Below are 14182 nucleotides of genomic sequence, written 5' to 3'. Positions count from 1 at the left end.
TAATTATTAAAACTCTGAAAATTTAGAGCGGGTAAACTCAGCACATGAATTTAAATAATTATATTTTTATAAAAGTAAAGCGGAAAGTTAATAATAAAAAATTAAAAATGCCAATTGACTTTTATATAGAGATCAGGAGTTAATTAAACATATAATATAAATATTATCTAATTCATCCTTAACTTAAAACAAAAATTAATATTTAGTTGATATGGGGAGAAATTTATTAATTTAATTTTTTTAACTTTAAAAAATATATTAATTAATTTTTTATCAATTTTAGTCTTTAAATATTATAGTTTAAAATGTTTTAATATAAAAAGATTAATTAGTGATGATATGAGATTTAGAGAGAAATAAATTTATAAATATTGGTAAATTTGGTCTGAGAGGAGGGTGTTTTTCTTTTTTTTTTTTTTTTGTCGGCTAGTGAGGTCTAACGGCTCTGTCACTATTGGGTCACTTGTATCTGTTATGCGGATACGTACGTACTGAAATATCAAACGTCTATTCTATAATAAACGGTCATTTAATTCTCCCTTGGCACAAGTGTAATAAGTCTGCCTAACGTATGGGGCGGCTGCCCCTTATCACATTAGGCTTCAGAGATGAGTCAGGTGTGAAAAGACTGAGACTCACGGGAAGCTCGACTTCAAGGCTGGATGGTCCAGGCCGGCTCGTCGAAGAGGTCCTATCATCTTTGGATCAGGATCGCCATCATAGACTAGACCTTATGCCGGTGTGATGAAATCCCGCGGTCATCAATTAGTATATATGTTTATGAAATTAAAAAATTAATTAAAAAATTTTTTATAATATAAAAATTAAATAATAAATATTTAATAGTTAAAATTAATGGAATAAATTAAATTAATAAATTTTTAAAATATTTTAATATATTTTTTTAAAATTAAAAAACTATATTAATAAATTTTTCTATATTATATTAATTTAATAGTAAAATTTTTAAATTAAAATTGATATTAAATTTAAATAAAAGTAGTTTTTTTTACTAATATAAGATTAAATTGCATTTAAAAGTCCATCAAATTACAATTAAAATAATTTAAGATAACAAAATTCAAGTCCTAATACAGGAAACACACTAGACTAATTTAGAAAAATTCAATTCGAAAATCTGAAATAAAATAGAACCAAAACTCATAAAATAAAAATATAACAAAACAAACACAAAATTAAAAATAAAATTATACATGATGATCTGAGATCCAATAGAATAGGGTTTTACAAGGGTTTTGGTATTGAAAAATAATCTTAAAAAAACTTATGCTACCTGGGGAGGGAGCTCCCCTTTTATCCATTTCGCTTTGCTTACTGGTGACGTGTAAAGGCCTCTCCGTGATTGGGACACGCGTCTCTGACATACAGATTCGGGTGTACGAGGGTATCAGCCGCCTGCTCCATGCGTAACGGCCTCTGATTCTCCTCGTGTGTACGTTCGAGCGGATCTGCCAGGCTGTCTGAGTAGGGCTCTGGATACTGGGCTGGGCCGAGAGTTGGGCCGGACGCTGGGCCCAAGAGGAGAGGACCTGCTTCGCGTGGGCTGGACCGACCTGAGTGAAGAAGCTTGATCGAGCCCGGTCTTGAAGGATGAATGAGTTGGGCCTTTGGCTGTGGTCAAGGCCCAGGACCGGGGTAAAGAAATCCAGTGGTCATCAATTGCCCATTCACCTTCTCGGTAGTTATTGCTTTCAACTGCCGAGGGGGGGAATATCAAGAACCATTATGACCGCGTCTGTTCGTGTTCAGATGCCTTCATAACATCCTTTCATCTTTCTGTCGTTGCGCAGTTTTGAATCTTATCTGCTTTTTTCCCTTTCTGGCTTTTCTCTATTCTCCGTGTCCTCTGTTACCTTTGCTTTCTTGTCGTCATTATCTGGACATGTCCTTTCTTTCCTTTCCCATGAACATCTGTCATTGCTAGCTTAGAGTCTAATATAACTCTATCTTGTGCTAGGGCCTCAGACTTCCGGGTATATATCAACGCCAGCTTTTCTTCATTCTTGGACCCTCTATTGGAATAAGGGATTCTTCCGTTTCCAGTTTTCTGTCTACTTCCTTCTTCCGACGAGATTGTCCTGTTTTATCTGCGAAGGATCCATTTGACGCCTTCTCCAAATGGCTGGTGGTGAGCTTGAGTTTGTATTGCTTTGTTACTCCATAGATTTGCTTTAATCTTGCCTTTATCATCTTGATAGAAAATTGTTCTGACTTGTCTCTGTTTTGAAACTTTTTGCAGTACCTGAGATAAAAATGGGTCAGCTCAAAATTTTTAAAAATTGGAGGTTACCTCTAAGGAGTCTAAGCGTTGTTTTGGAGGTCCTTCTGGTAGGGAGGTCGACGGTTGAGACCATTCGGCAAGTCGCTGGAACTATTTCACCCAGGTCGTCTGGCCGGCCTCCTCCTTTGCTTGTTGTCCGGATTCCGAAGAGGTTCTGGGGTGTTGAGGGGTTTGCTCTAATTTTACCTTTCTTCGGGAGAGACAAGGAAATTTCCCCGATACCCCTGTTATCTGCTTTTGATATAAATGGAAGTGGTGAAAATGCTCAACTTATTGTTCCCTTTGGTGTGAAGTACCAGTATTATGCGAGGCTGAGATCTGCTGCACTCAGTCAAGCTTCTGGCGATACCTTCGAATGTATGCTCAGCGATCTCCTTGGAGCCGTAACTAGAAAGTCCGTGTTTTCATGGTACATACGGACAAGCTCGGATATTATATCCTGTCCGTACGTATTGTGAATCACATCTGGGCAATCAGGGTGTCGACCTATTATAGGGGAACAGTGAGAAATACTTATGGGAATCAACTTGTTCAATTCCCCTATAATAGCAAGACAGATCTTGGCCTTTTCTGCCAAACTCACATTCTGAGCTGCGAGAGTTCCTCCGAGCTGAAGATTAGAGTAGTGAGGTAGGTGATAACGATGTAATCGTAGATGGTGAAGTATCCGGACATGTAAATCCTTTAAGGATAGTCTTCCCTTCTGTAGGCCCGGATATGTAAATCCTTTAAGGATAGTCTTCCATTCTGTAGGCCCGGACATGTAAATCCTTTTAAGGATAGTCTTCCATTCTGTAATGTACTTTTCTTTTAATGAAATTCTTGTTTTTCGTTCATACTTGAGCTTGTTCTTTTCTTTATCGTGGATGGAGTACTGATACTGCTTTCTTCAAAGTCTTAGCCAACTAAATTTTGTTTTTTCCGAGCTGAACTGACCGTATTCGTGAGCTTTTGCTTTTGATCAATGATCTGAACTCCGGATCCACTTAGCCAACTGAGCTTTCGCGTTACTCTTTTCGAGCTGGACTTACAGACCTGTGAGCTCTGTCTTTACTCGATGGGTTGAGCTTTGAATCTCTTTAGTCAGCTAAGCTCTTAAGTTACGTTTTCCGAACTGGACTGACCGACCTGTGAGCTCTATTTCGGTTTACTTTTTCCGAGCTAGAATGCCGACCTGTGAGCTCTATTTTTATTTCATAAGTTGAACTCTGAGCCCTTAGCTCTGTATGTTTCCGAGGTGCCCTTGTTGCCTCTGATCCCGCAGCATTTGTTCAATAACAATCGAATCAAATCTTATAACTTTTTAAGTGATAAGCAGGTCTGACCTTTATCATGCTCCCACCTGTTTGTACTTTTGAGTCTTTTCATAACTTGCCCCTCTATTTCCTTGGTATTTACCGTAGAAGTGGTGAAGTGGTGAAGTGGTGAATCTTGCAGGTTGAGTTACTGTGACTGACGAGTTGGGCTTGTATTATGTAGATGGCAAATGGGCTTATGTAGATGGGCTGTCATTGTGGACTTGGCCCTTGACGGATGTGGAGAAGCCCAGCGATCATCCTTTTTCCCCTTTACCTTCTCGCTGGTTATTATATAACCGTTGAGAGGGTAAACTTCGAGAGTAATTAATGATCGCGCCGCTCCAAGACAAAACTGTTCAGATCAACGTTTCATCTCATTATTGCCTTTCATTTCGAATTCCTTCTGTCTTCTGAAGAAACTAGCTCTTTTCTGCTCTCTGTCTCCCTGCAACTCCTTCTGCTTTTTTCACCTTATTGCATTTTCAGGTACGCTTCCTTGTTCTTCCATGGCTGCCCCGGACCATTCCCACTCCTTCTTCCGTTGGGAACTTGAGTGCCAAATACCTGATACTAGTGACAGCTTCAAAGTCGAACAACGCCGGTCTCCCCAAAATCGCATTGTAGCTCAGTGGGAGTTTGACCACCAAAAACACCTCATGATGGGTGCGAGCTCTGGGTGCTTCTCCCAAGGTAAGAGCCAGCTTCACCTTTCCTTCTACAAGTACCGGTGCTCCTCCGATCCCCTTGATTGGTGACTGGTCCCGAACCAGCTGTTCCTTTGGGATTCCCATCTGCTGAAACACTCGGTATGGCAGTAAGTTGACTTTACTCCCATCATCCACTAAGACCTTCTTTACCCGATAATTATGAATGACGGCTTCAACGACAAGCGCGTCATCATGGGGCATCTGAATACCCTGAGCATCTTCTGAGGAGAAAGTGATGATCATGGGAGAGTGGTCAACGATTTGCATGACTTCACTATTGCTGGTCTCTCCTTCCCGGTTTCTCTTCTTTCCTCGACGGCTCATCCGTCCTCCCGTTCCTCCAACAATCATGTGGATGGTCCCACTGGACCCGTCATTCACTGGTCCAGCTCCTATTCTCCTAGGCGTCTGAGTTGTCGGACCAGGGTGAGGCCTCTGTCCCTCTGGTTTCTTCACAAAATTTTTGAGGTGCCCCCTTTTTATCAGCCTCTCAATCTCCGCGATTAACTGAAAACAGTTGTTCGTATCGTGCCCATGTCTCCGGTGGTACTGACAATACTTGTCAGGATTTCTTTGATCTGCTTTCGACTTCATGGGTTTGGGCCACTGGAGGAACTCCTTATCCTGAACTGCCATGAGTACTTCGGCTCTGGAAGCGTTGAGGGGGGTTGGTTTCTCGGGAACCCAAGGAGGGAGCACTCTTGGTTCAAGAGCCCGAGGAGGTGGAGGAGGCCTTTGATCCCTTCTCTCCCAGGTCTGTTTGTATGGCTCAGGCCTCTTTCCATATTTCTTCTCGTGTCTCTCCGGCCTCCTTTCCTCCGGGGCTTTCTCTTTTCCTGCCATCCCTTTGGCAAATCTACTCGTCACTAAGGCGTCATCCTGCCTTATGTACTTCTCCGCCCTCTTCATCAACTCAGCCAGTGAGGTCGGAGGTTTTCTGCTCAAAGAACCAAAGAACTCGGCAGAGGTTGTTCCCTTTTGCATGGCCTCCACCGCCCTTCCTTCATCTAGCTCGGGAATCTGCAGGGCCTCCGTATTAAAACGGGCGACATACTCTCTGAGTGATTCACCTTCTTTCTGTTTCACTGTTTCTAGATAGCTCGTCTTCCTATCTACTGGCACCCCGGCTATGAACCGGCTGATGAAGCGGGTGGCAAGATCTCCAAAACTTTTAATGCTTCCAACCTCCAAGCTGTTGAACCACGCCCGCGCTGGTCCCGAGAGCATCGTTGGGAACACCTTACACATTAAAGCATCTGACAGGGTTTGCAACTCCATGAAGGTCTTATAGTTCATGACATGCTCTCTCGGGTTACCAGCTCCATTATAGGCCGCCATCAGTGGCATCATAAACTTCTTGGGAACGGTCTCCTGCTGCACTATCTTTGAGAAAGGAGAAGAGGTGGGCAAGGAGGTTTGGCTCTGATCTTTCTTACCTAGCTCGGCTAAGAGCTGCTCTTTCAACCTTTTCAGCTTTTGGTTCATTTTCTCGTCTTCCGGGCTGGATCCTTTGCCCAAGTTGTATTCCTCCTCCTCTGTTTCAGTTCTCGTTTCCCTGGTTATTTCGGCAGAATAGTTGTCCGCCTCCTCATTTTCTATCAACTCTCTTGCCCTTCTCCCATGGATTCGGGCCTCCGGTTCTTCCTCTTCCCCGGCATCGTGGCTGTTAGTTTGGAGGCGATCAGAGGTAGGTCGGGGCTCATTGGTTCTGGGTTCCTCCACTACTGGGAGTGTATTTACTGGGGTGCTAAGGCCCCTCTGTTGCATTATCTGCCCCAACCAGTGAGCAGTAGTCTGTAGTTGGAGAGCCATGGTTTGAATGTCCTGGTTAGACAGAATCATGGTGGGAGTATTCCCTGCCAAGCTTGGCGAGGGATTAAGAGGGATAGGCGTTTGGTTATTCAACGTTGTAGGGCTAGAAAAGGAAAACTGCTGCCCATCTTGGGCAGAGCTCAGGTCATTTGGAATGTTAAGGTTACTTTCTTGGTGGTTTGCCATCGTGGATCTCAGTGGGTTTTGAAAGTGAAAACTCCGGTGATGAAAAGATCTCCTTCGTTTCCCACAGACGGCGCCAATTGATGATCTGAGATCCAATAGAATAGGGTTTTACAATGGTTTTGGTATTAAAAAATAATCTTAAAAAAACTTATGCTACCTGGGGAGGGAGCTCCCCTTTTATCCATTTCGCTTTACTTACTGGTGACGTGTAAAGGCCTCTCCGTGATTGGGACATGCGTCTCTGACATACAGATTCGGGTGTACGAGGGTATCAGCCGCCTGCTCCATGCGTAACGGCCTCTGATTCTCCTCGTGCGTACGTTCGAGCGGATCTGCCAGGCTGTCTGAGTAGGGCTCTGGATACTGGGCTGGGCCGAGAGTTGGGTCGGACGCTGGGCCCAAGAGGAGAGGACCTGCTTCGCGTGGGCTGGACCGACCTGAGTGAAGAAGCTTGATCGAGCCCGGTCTTGAAGGATGAATGAGTTGGGCCTTTGACTGTGGTCAAGGCCTAGGACCGGGATAAAAAAATCCAATGGTTATCAATACATACAGCTTAGCAACCTCTACCAGAAAGCAGAGGGGCCTCACCGACAACATAGCTCAATGACCTTCCCCTCGCGTTTTTGTCAAAGCGATAGTAGAATTCGATCATTTGATTTCACTGCATAAGAGTTGGAGAAAAATAAATAAAAGCTAAAAAGCCACATCATCATAGGGTGAAACGTGGCATGACATAATAGGCTTCCGTAATGAGTTGGAGATAATCCCAAGCGTGATCTAAAATAATAACGGTGGACAAAGGTTGACCAATGACCATTACCATAAAAGGAATTCTATTATAGTACTCCATTAGGACCCAACCCCACCAACATTTTACAAAGTGGTCCCCCCATTCTAGTAAAAGGTCAACAAATCCAACGATTGTTGATCCACTAGCAGCTCAAAACAAAAAGTAGAAAGGGTCCCACACAGATGACAACGTCAGTGTAACGCCAAAAATGAGTTGGATCATGTGAGTATTGTAAACTACAACAACTATGATGTAGGGTCAATGTAGAAGATATTTCCATATTATTAAAATAATTTTAATTTAATAAATTTAATTTAATTTTCATTAAAATATAAATTTCTTAGTAATAATGAGAGTTTATAAAATAATTTTAAATTTTTTAATAATTTATTATACCACATGTTGAAATGATAAATCGAGATAATTTTCGAGTTGTATAAAAAGAAGAACAAAAAACCGACAAGAGAAAGGTAATAATACGGATTTGTCCTTTCCTTAAAATTAATGACCGACGTGTTCTCCACGTTTTACTCCCTGTACACTTTTGGAAAATTACAATTTCATACCCATTATTTTGCATTTTTTCAACTTTAAGCTCATGCCCATTATATATATATTAATATAATTTTACAAAAATAGAGAGCCATTAATTTATCATTAATAATTGAAAATTCTGGAGATCTTATAATTATTCACTCTTCTCTAATCCAACCAAATTTTAATTAAAAAAATTATTTTTTAAAAAATGAATAATATAATCATAACCTTAAAATTTTAAATAAATATAGTAAAAAGAAATTTAGATTTATTTTTATGAGAAAAGATTTTGGTTGTTGAAACTTAAAAAAGGTAGACGAGAAATTTAATGTTTAATTGATAAGATAATTTTTTTAATATAAAATATTAAAAATAAATAATTTTAAAAGCTTTGCCACCTGGCAATTATTTAAGTAGGCTTATTAAAAAAAATTTTCAAAAAAAAAATAGTCCAAATAAATTAGGTAGCAAAATTTTGGTGCATATATTGATTTGATGGGACAAGCTTCTTTTTTTGCTTTCCAGATTTTGCTATTAATTCGCTCGATTTATTTATTAAAAATATTTTTGTTATTTCATTATTTTGAAATTAAATTTATTGTCAAAATTAAAAAATATAAAAGATTAAGATGAAATTAATAAATAAAAAGTTTTGACAAAAATTAAAAATTGAAATAAAAAAAGTAATTGTTTATCATTAGCTAACTCAACAAAAGTCTAGCATGGAAGTATATGTAATTTATTTAAACATTCATATTATATAAATTAAATAATATATATTAAAATTAATTATATAAATAATTTAAAATAATTAACAGTATTTTTAGTGAAAAATTAAAAAATTAAATTTTATAAAATATATAAATATTTTTAATTGAATAATTTTAATATATAAATAAATAAATAAATTTTATAAAAACTCATAAATTTAATAGTAATTTACTTTATTATTATAGTAAATTGAACTAAATAAAAAAAGTGTATAGCAGCTAGTTAGGGTGTGAGCAAGTAGACAGTAGATGTTCTCAGTTTGAAAGGAGAATCATGTGGTTGATAAGGTATTAACTCCAAGCCATGGGAGTAGCTGCCCCTTCTCTTATTGCAAAACGCAAATGTTTTGTCATCACTTGGACCACAGAATTATACTTTTGAATTTACATATTTACCCCTATTAAATAAATTCTAGAAAAATCAATCAACAAGTGGACATCATTGAATTTTTTTTTTCATTAACAAATTTTATTTAGTCATTCTTTGAGAATTTAAAAAAAAACTATTTTTTTAAATAAAATTAAAAAAATAAAATTTAAAATTTCATAAATTTATTCAAATGCACTTCCATTAAATTAAGTATATGAATATCAATTATTTTTTTATATTTAAAATATTAATACACTAATTAAATTTAGTAATTTATGTTTAATTATATTTAAAATTTTATTTTTTAATTTAAATTTATACATAACTTATCATTAACATGTTAAATAAAACTATTATATTTTTTTAATTATATATATATTTTTTTAATTTATAATAATTCTCATTATTTATTTTTGATTTTGGATTCACGTCAATTTTGTACCATCCTTATCTGTTTACATCAATTTGTATCATTAAATAATGATTTGATAAGACTGATATACGAATCGTAGGATTTTAACAAGATTGATAAATAGATATAATTGAAGGATATTTTGGTAATTCAACAATAACAAAGCCAACTACCAATTGTGTGGACAGGAGAAGAAGAACATTGAAGAAGGTAGAGAGAGAGAGAAACCTTAATGGAGACAGACGAGTCTTGTCAGTTGTCAGTACTGAAAACAATAATCAAAAAAAAAAAAAAAAAGAATATCCATCCACTAGAACCAACCACATCTCACATCTGGGCCGTCCATTTTCCTAATCTCGAAAAAAAAAACAAAAGAGCAAAATGAAAAACAATGGTTTTGATTGGCTAGAAAAAGACAGAAAACATAAGAATCCCACATTAGAACCTTTCCACTTATGGCAATCCCAATATAAGAGTTCCTTAAAATATTTATTAAATTTTCTTAATTTATTGTATGCCTAACTCCAAGTGGTCCATCCCGACAACAATTGGACCATTTAGAAAAAGTTAAAAGGAAAAATTAAAATTTATAAAAAAATTAATTAATATATTTTTTAAAATTAATAAATTTTTTATACTAAAAAAATTGAATAATAAATTTTACTGAACTTATTAATTCCGATGTCGGAATAATATTCAGTCTTGGTTGGAAGGCCTGACCTGAAAAACAAAGCTTTACAGATGCTTTAACTGTTGCAGCCTAATATGCTTACTATTCTGACCCTTTTTATTTATTTTGAGTAAAAATTCATTAATTAATAAAAATATATTATTTATGTAATTGTAAATTTAATCTGATAATAAATATATTTAAATAAATATAATAAATTTTAAATTTTATTTTTTTAATTTTTATTTAATTTTTTTTAAATTAAAAAATTTTAAATTTTTTTATTTCAAATAAAATTTTCTAAAAAAATTAATTTAATTAAATTTCTACAAAATTATTAATTTCAAATGAAGAATAAGAAAATTAAAGTTGTAGACACTTAAATTAATTTATAATGTTGGTGATAATTAAAATAAAAAAAAACTTTATTAAGATATTTAACTAATATATAATTAAATATTAATTTTTTTATAATTGACACTAATTGAATAAAAATCTAAATTAATTTTTTTATTATAATTTCTTCTAATAAAATTCCATAAAAATTTTTTTAAATAAAATTCTGATAATAACATTATTTCTATTTATTTTAAATTATTAATTCAATTTCACTTAAAAATTCAATATAATCTTCATAAAAAATAAAAAGTAAGCTATTATTTTGAGACGGGTGAAATAAAAAGTAATCTGATTGAATTTTGATAATAAATACATTTAAATAAATATAAAAAATATTTTATACTTTTAATTTTTAATTTTTATTTTAAAAAATATATAATAAATACAATTTTAGATTTCATAATAAGATTTTAAAATTTTATTATTTCAGGCAATCGGTAAACAATATACAAATCATGATTAATTTATAAAACCCACGTGTATCACATCCACATGATGTCACTGCTTAGATCATTCTGGGTTTATTCAATATTAAATTAACATAAAATATTATAAATTATATCGTACAATTTTTTTAAAAAAAATTGTTTCTGTCTGAATTGTGACAAAAAATTGTTTCTATTGACTAACGTGAGAATTATGATGTGGAATAGTTTTGATAAGGAAAGGTGAAAAATAAACAATAATATAAATAAAAATGAATTTCACAAGTTAGAAATTTGCAATTTCTAAATAAATAAATTACAAGTTATTTTTCATATTAAAACTTTAATTTTATAATTTTATAAACAATCTTAATATTCTATATTGATTCTGCCATTTTAAAATTTTATTTTAAATAAAAATAAATTTTATTAAAATTTAAGAATCACCTAAAGCATAAATATAATCGAAAGATGAAAAAAAAATTCAATCAACTTCGGAATATCACAACTAACTAAAATAAATACATAAGATACACAGTTAGCAGACTTACTAATAAAATTAATAAAAATAAAAATTATTTTTAAAATAAAAAATTTATAATAAAAAATAAAATTATATACATTTTAATAATTAGAATTAGTTATAATTCAAACTAAAAGTTGAGCGTTTAACTTCACTCTGAACTAATTTAAAACTTTTCTAAAAATTATAATCTCAACATTTAATAGTCTAAATAAATTTGAGATATTTTAAATTTTATTTTTTTAATATTTTATTCTTATTTAAAAAAATATTTTTATTTTTTATTTTAATTTATTTAATATATAAAATTAAATTATTCTCCTTTCTCTTCGAGTTTTTCTCATGAGCTAATAGTGTCTATAAATTATTAAATTCATACCTAGCTATCACATCTAATTAATAAAATAATAATTTAAAGTGGGTAATGATTAAAAAATTGAACTTTATATCACATTATAATAATTACGTTGTAATTAAAAATGATATTTTTAATAATTAATTATTATTACAATGAGGAAGTTAGATGAGAAATCAATTATTTTTTCCAAAGTGAACGTCGGCAAGCGGTACGAGGTTTAAAAAGAAGTTGGGTGACGTGGCTGCTTCACCTCCTTTCCTTTCGTAAACTTTTCTGTTCTCCTCCTTTACTATTGGGTCAGATTTCGGCTTTTATTTACAACAATGTCCTTTATGCACGTGTTGTCCATCTTCAGCCGTCTATATATTACACGCTGTTTCACTGATCACCGTCCACGTTTCGCTTTTTTGGTGACTGAGATGATAACATTATAACACGTGCAAAATGAGGTAGCCTTTTTTGGATTTGTCGGCCTGAAACCTTCGCTTTAATAATGTTACTTTCGTCGGTTTTTTTAAATTTTTATATATAAATTAATAAAATTAATTAATAAATTTATTTTTAAAAAAAATTATAATAATTAATTTTAAAATACCATTTAGATAGACTGGTCTAATGGTTTAAAAAAAAATTGCATGGATGTTTCTTGAAGTATATATAAATTAAATAATTGCCGTTTTGTTCAGGCAAAGGTCACCTCGCTTTGTAATTTTGCAATCATTTCTCTTTTGATATTTCCCGAGGAGCTATGATGCATTTCTTTTCTTTTCTTTTCTTGTTTCCTTTACAGAATGGTAATTTAACAAATGACTATGATTAACAATGCCTATATATATCTTGCAAAACCATGTTAGCATCATAGCATGAAAAATAAATTACATTATCACATTGGCAAGGTAACATGAAATTAAGAAATAAACAGCTCATAGCTGAACCTTACCAGCGACGCATCCCTTAGCTCCTGCTCAAACTTGCAGCTTTCACTGGATCCACCTCGGCCACTTTTTGTCTGACATGGACTTCATCATCTTCATCAGAAACAGGTCCACCACCATCATCATCATGATTCTCTTTGTTCAACTCCTTTTCATCATGGCCTCCGTGGTCAAGGGCGCTACTGCCTGAATCAGTGTCTAATATCCTCATGGATTCTACCATTTTTTCCCTGTTACAATTGACAAGATTTTGCCCATTGGCAGAAATGGCATTGAAATATTCCTACTACTAAGTGATAAATATTTTCCTCTTCCTGGTCCATGATAGATCTGGTTTTCTTCTGGGTCCCTTCTTGCTGGGCTCCCTGATGGATCTCTCCATGTTCTTCCTGGTGAAAGGACCTGTAAATAAGAAAGAATGGTCAGGGGCCTACCGGGTGTGCCCCGGCAGAGGCCCTCCGACGCTCAAGTCAGATTTTATGGCTCAGAGTAGTATATTTAGGCAAGGGTTACAGTAAGAATAAAAATGGTGTCCAGGAAGGAAAAGGAAGAAGAAGAGATCTCCCTTCTGCGTGGCTTCTACCGTGATATATATATCTGTCTCTCTGCCACAATGCTAGCTGTCTTCTGTCGCCTAGCTCCGTATGTACGGATGTGTCAGGCGCCTGCTCCATGGGTAACGGCCATTAATTCTCCTCTGATACGTATGATTCTCCTCTGATACGCATGCAGAAGGACCTACCAGCGGGGCATCTTGGTCATTTTCCCCTTTCCGGGCTAGGTTGAATGGTAGGGCTGAAGTTGGGCCTGGTGAGGGCCTGATTACTGGGCCGAGAGGTTTGGGCCGGTTTGATTGAGGAGTCTAGGCGGAGTCCGGCCCTATGACTGAGCGGGCTGGACCTGGCTCTCGAAGGAAATTTTGAAGCCTTCGGATCATGGATTGTTTTCATGGGCCTGGCCTTTTAAACCGGGGTGAAGAAATCCAGCGATCATCAATTGCCCCTTTATCTCCTCAGCAGTTATTCCATGACTGGTGAGGGGATAAATCTTTAAACTCTATTTATGACCGTGTGGTCCGAGAACTGTTCTTGTCGAAGGTATCCCTTTCTTGCCTTTTTATTATTTTTGTCTGAGCGTCGGACTCTCGTGTATGTTTTTTGCCCTTGAGTATTTATGGGTTGTCTTCTCTCGAGCGTTTTGCGGGCTTTTTGTTGCCTGGACCTTTCTCTAGGCCAGCTGAGTTGGTTTAGTGTGAGCGGTCAATTCCCGAGGTCGGTGCCTCTTATGATTGCCCCTGATTCTCTGTTTTGGCTTTGTATTTTGGTATGCAGTTTGCTTAAGAATCGCCTTGCCTTAATTCGGTCTGCCTATTGGTTTTACCAGTACTGCGCTCGTTTTCTTGAGATTGGCATGGTGCTTTGGTACTTTTGGCTGTTGTGTGAGATCAAAGTCTCTCTACCTGATGACTCGAGGTCCTTTGGGAGGTCGGAGTTTAGCTTTTTATGGTTCCGTGCCCCAATCTTTTATGTGAGATCAGAACTGTGTTCTTATGAGTTGTTTTTGCTTGTAGCACCGGATAATCTTGAGGATTCCGGCCATTTTTTGCTCCGGGAGATCTTTGAGATCTTCGCCGGCCTTCTACCTTAGTGAGGTCTTCTACCTTAATGAGGTCTTCTACCTCTCCGAGA

This window comes from Manihot esculenta, chromosome 10, assembly GCF_001659605.2.
Source record: "Manihot esculenta cultivar AM560-2 chromosome 10, M.esculenta_v8, whole genome shotgun sequence".
In the NCBI taxonomy this organism is placed as follows: Eukaryota; Viridiplantae; Streptophyta; class Magnoliopsida; order Malpighiales; family Euphorbiaceae; genus Manihot; species Manihot esculenta.
This window is presented reverse-complemented; position numbering follows the sequence as displayed.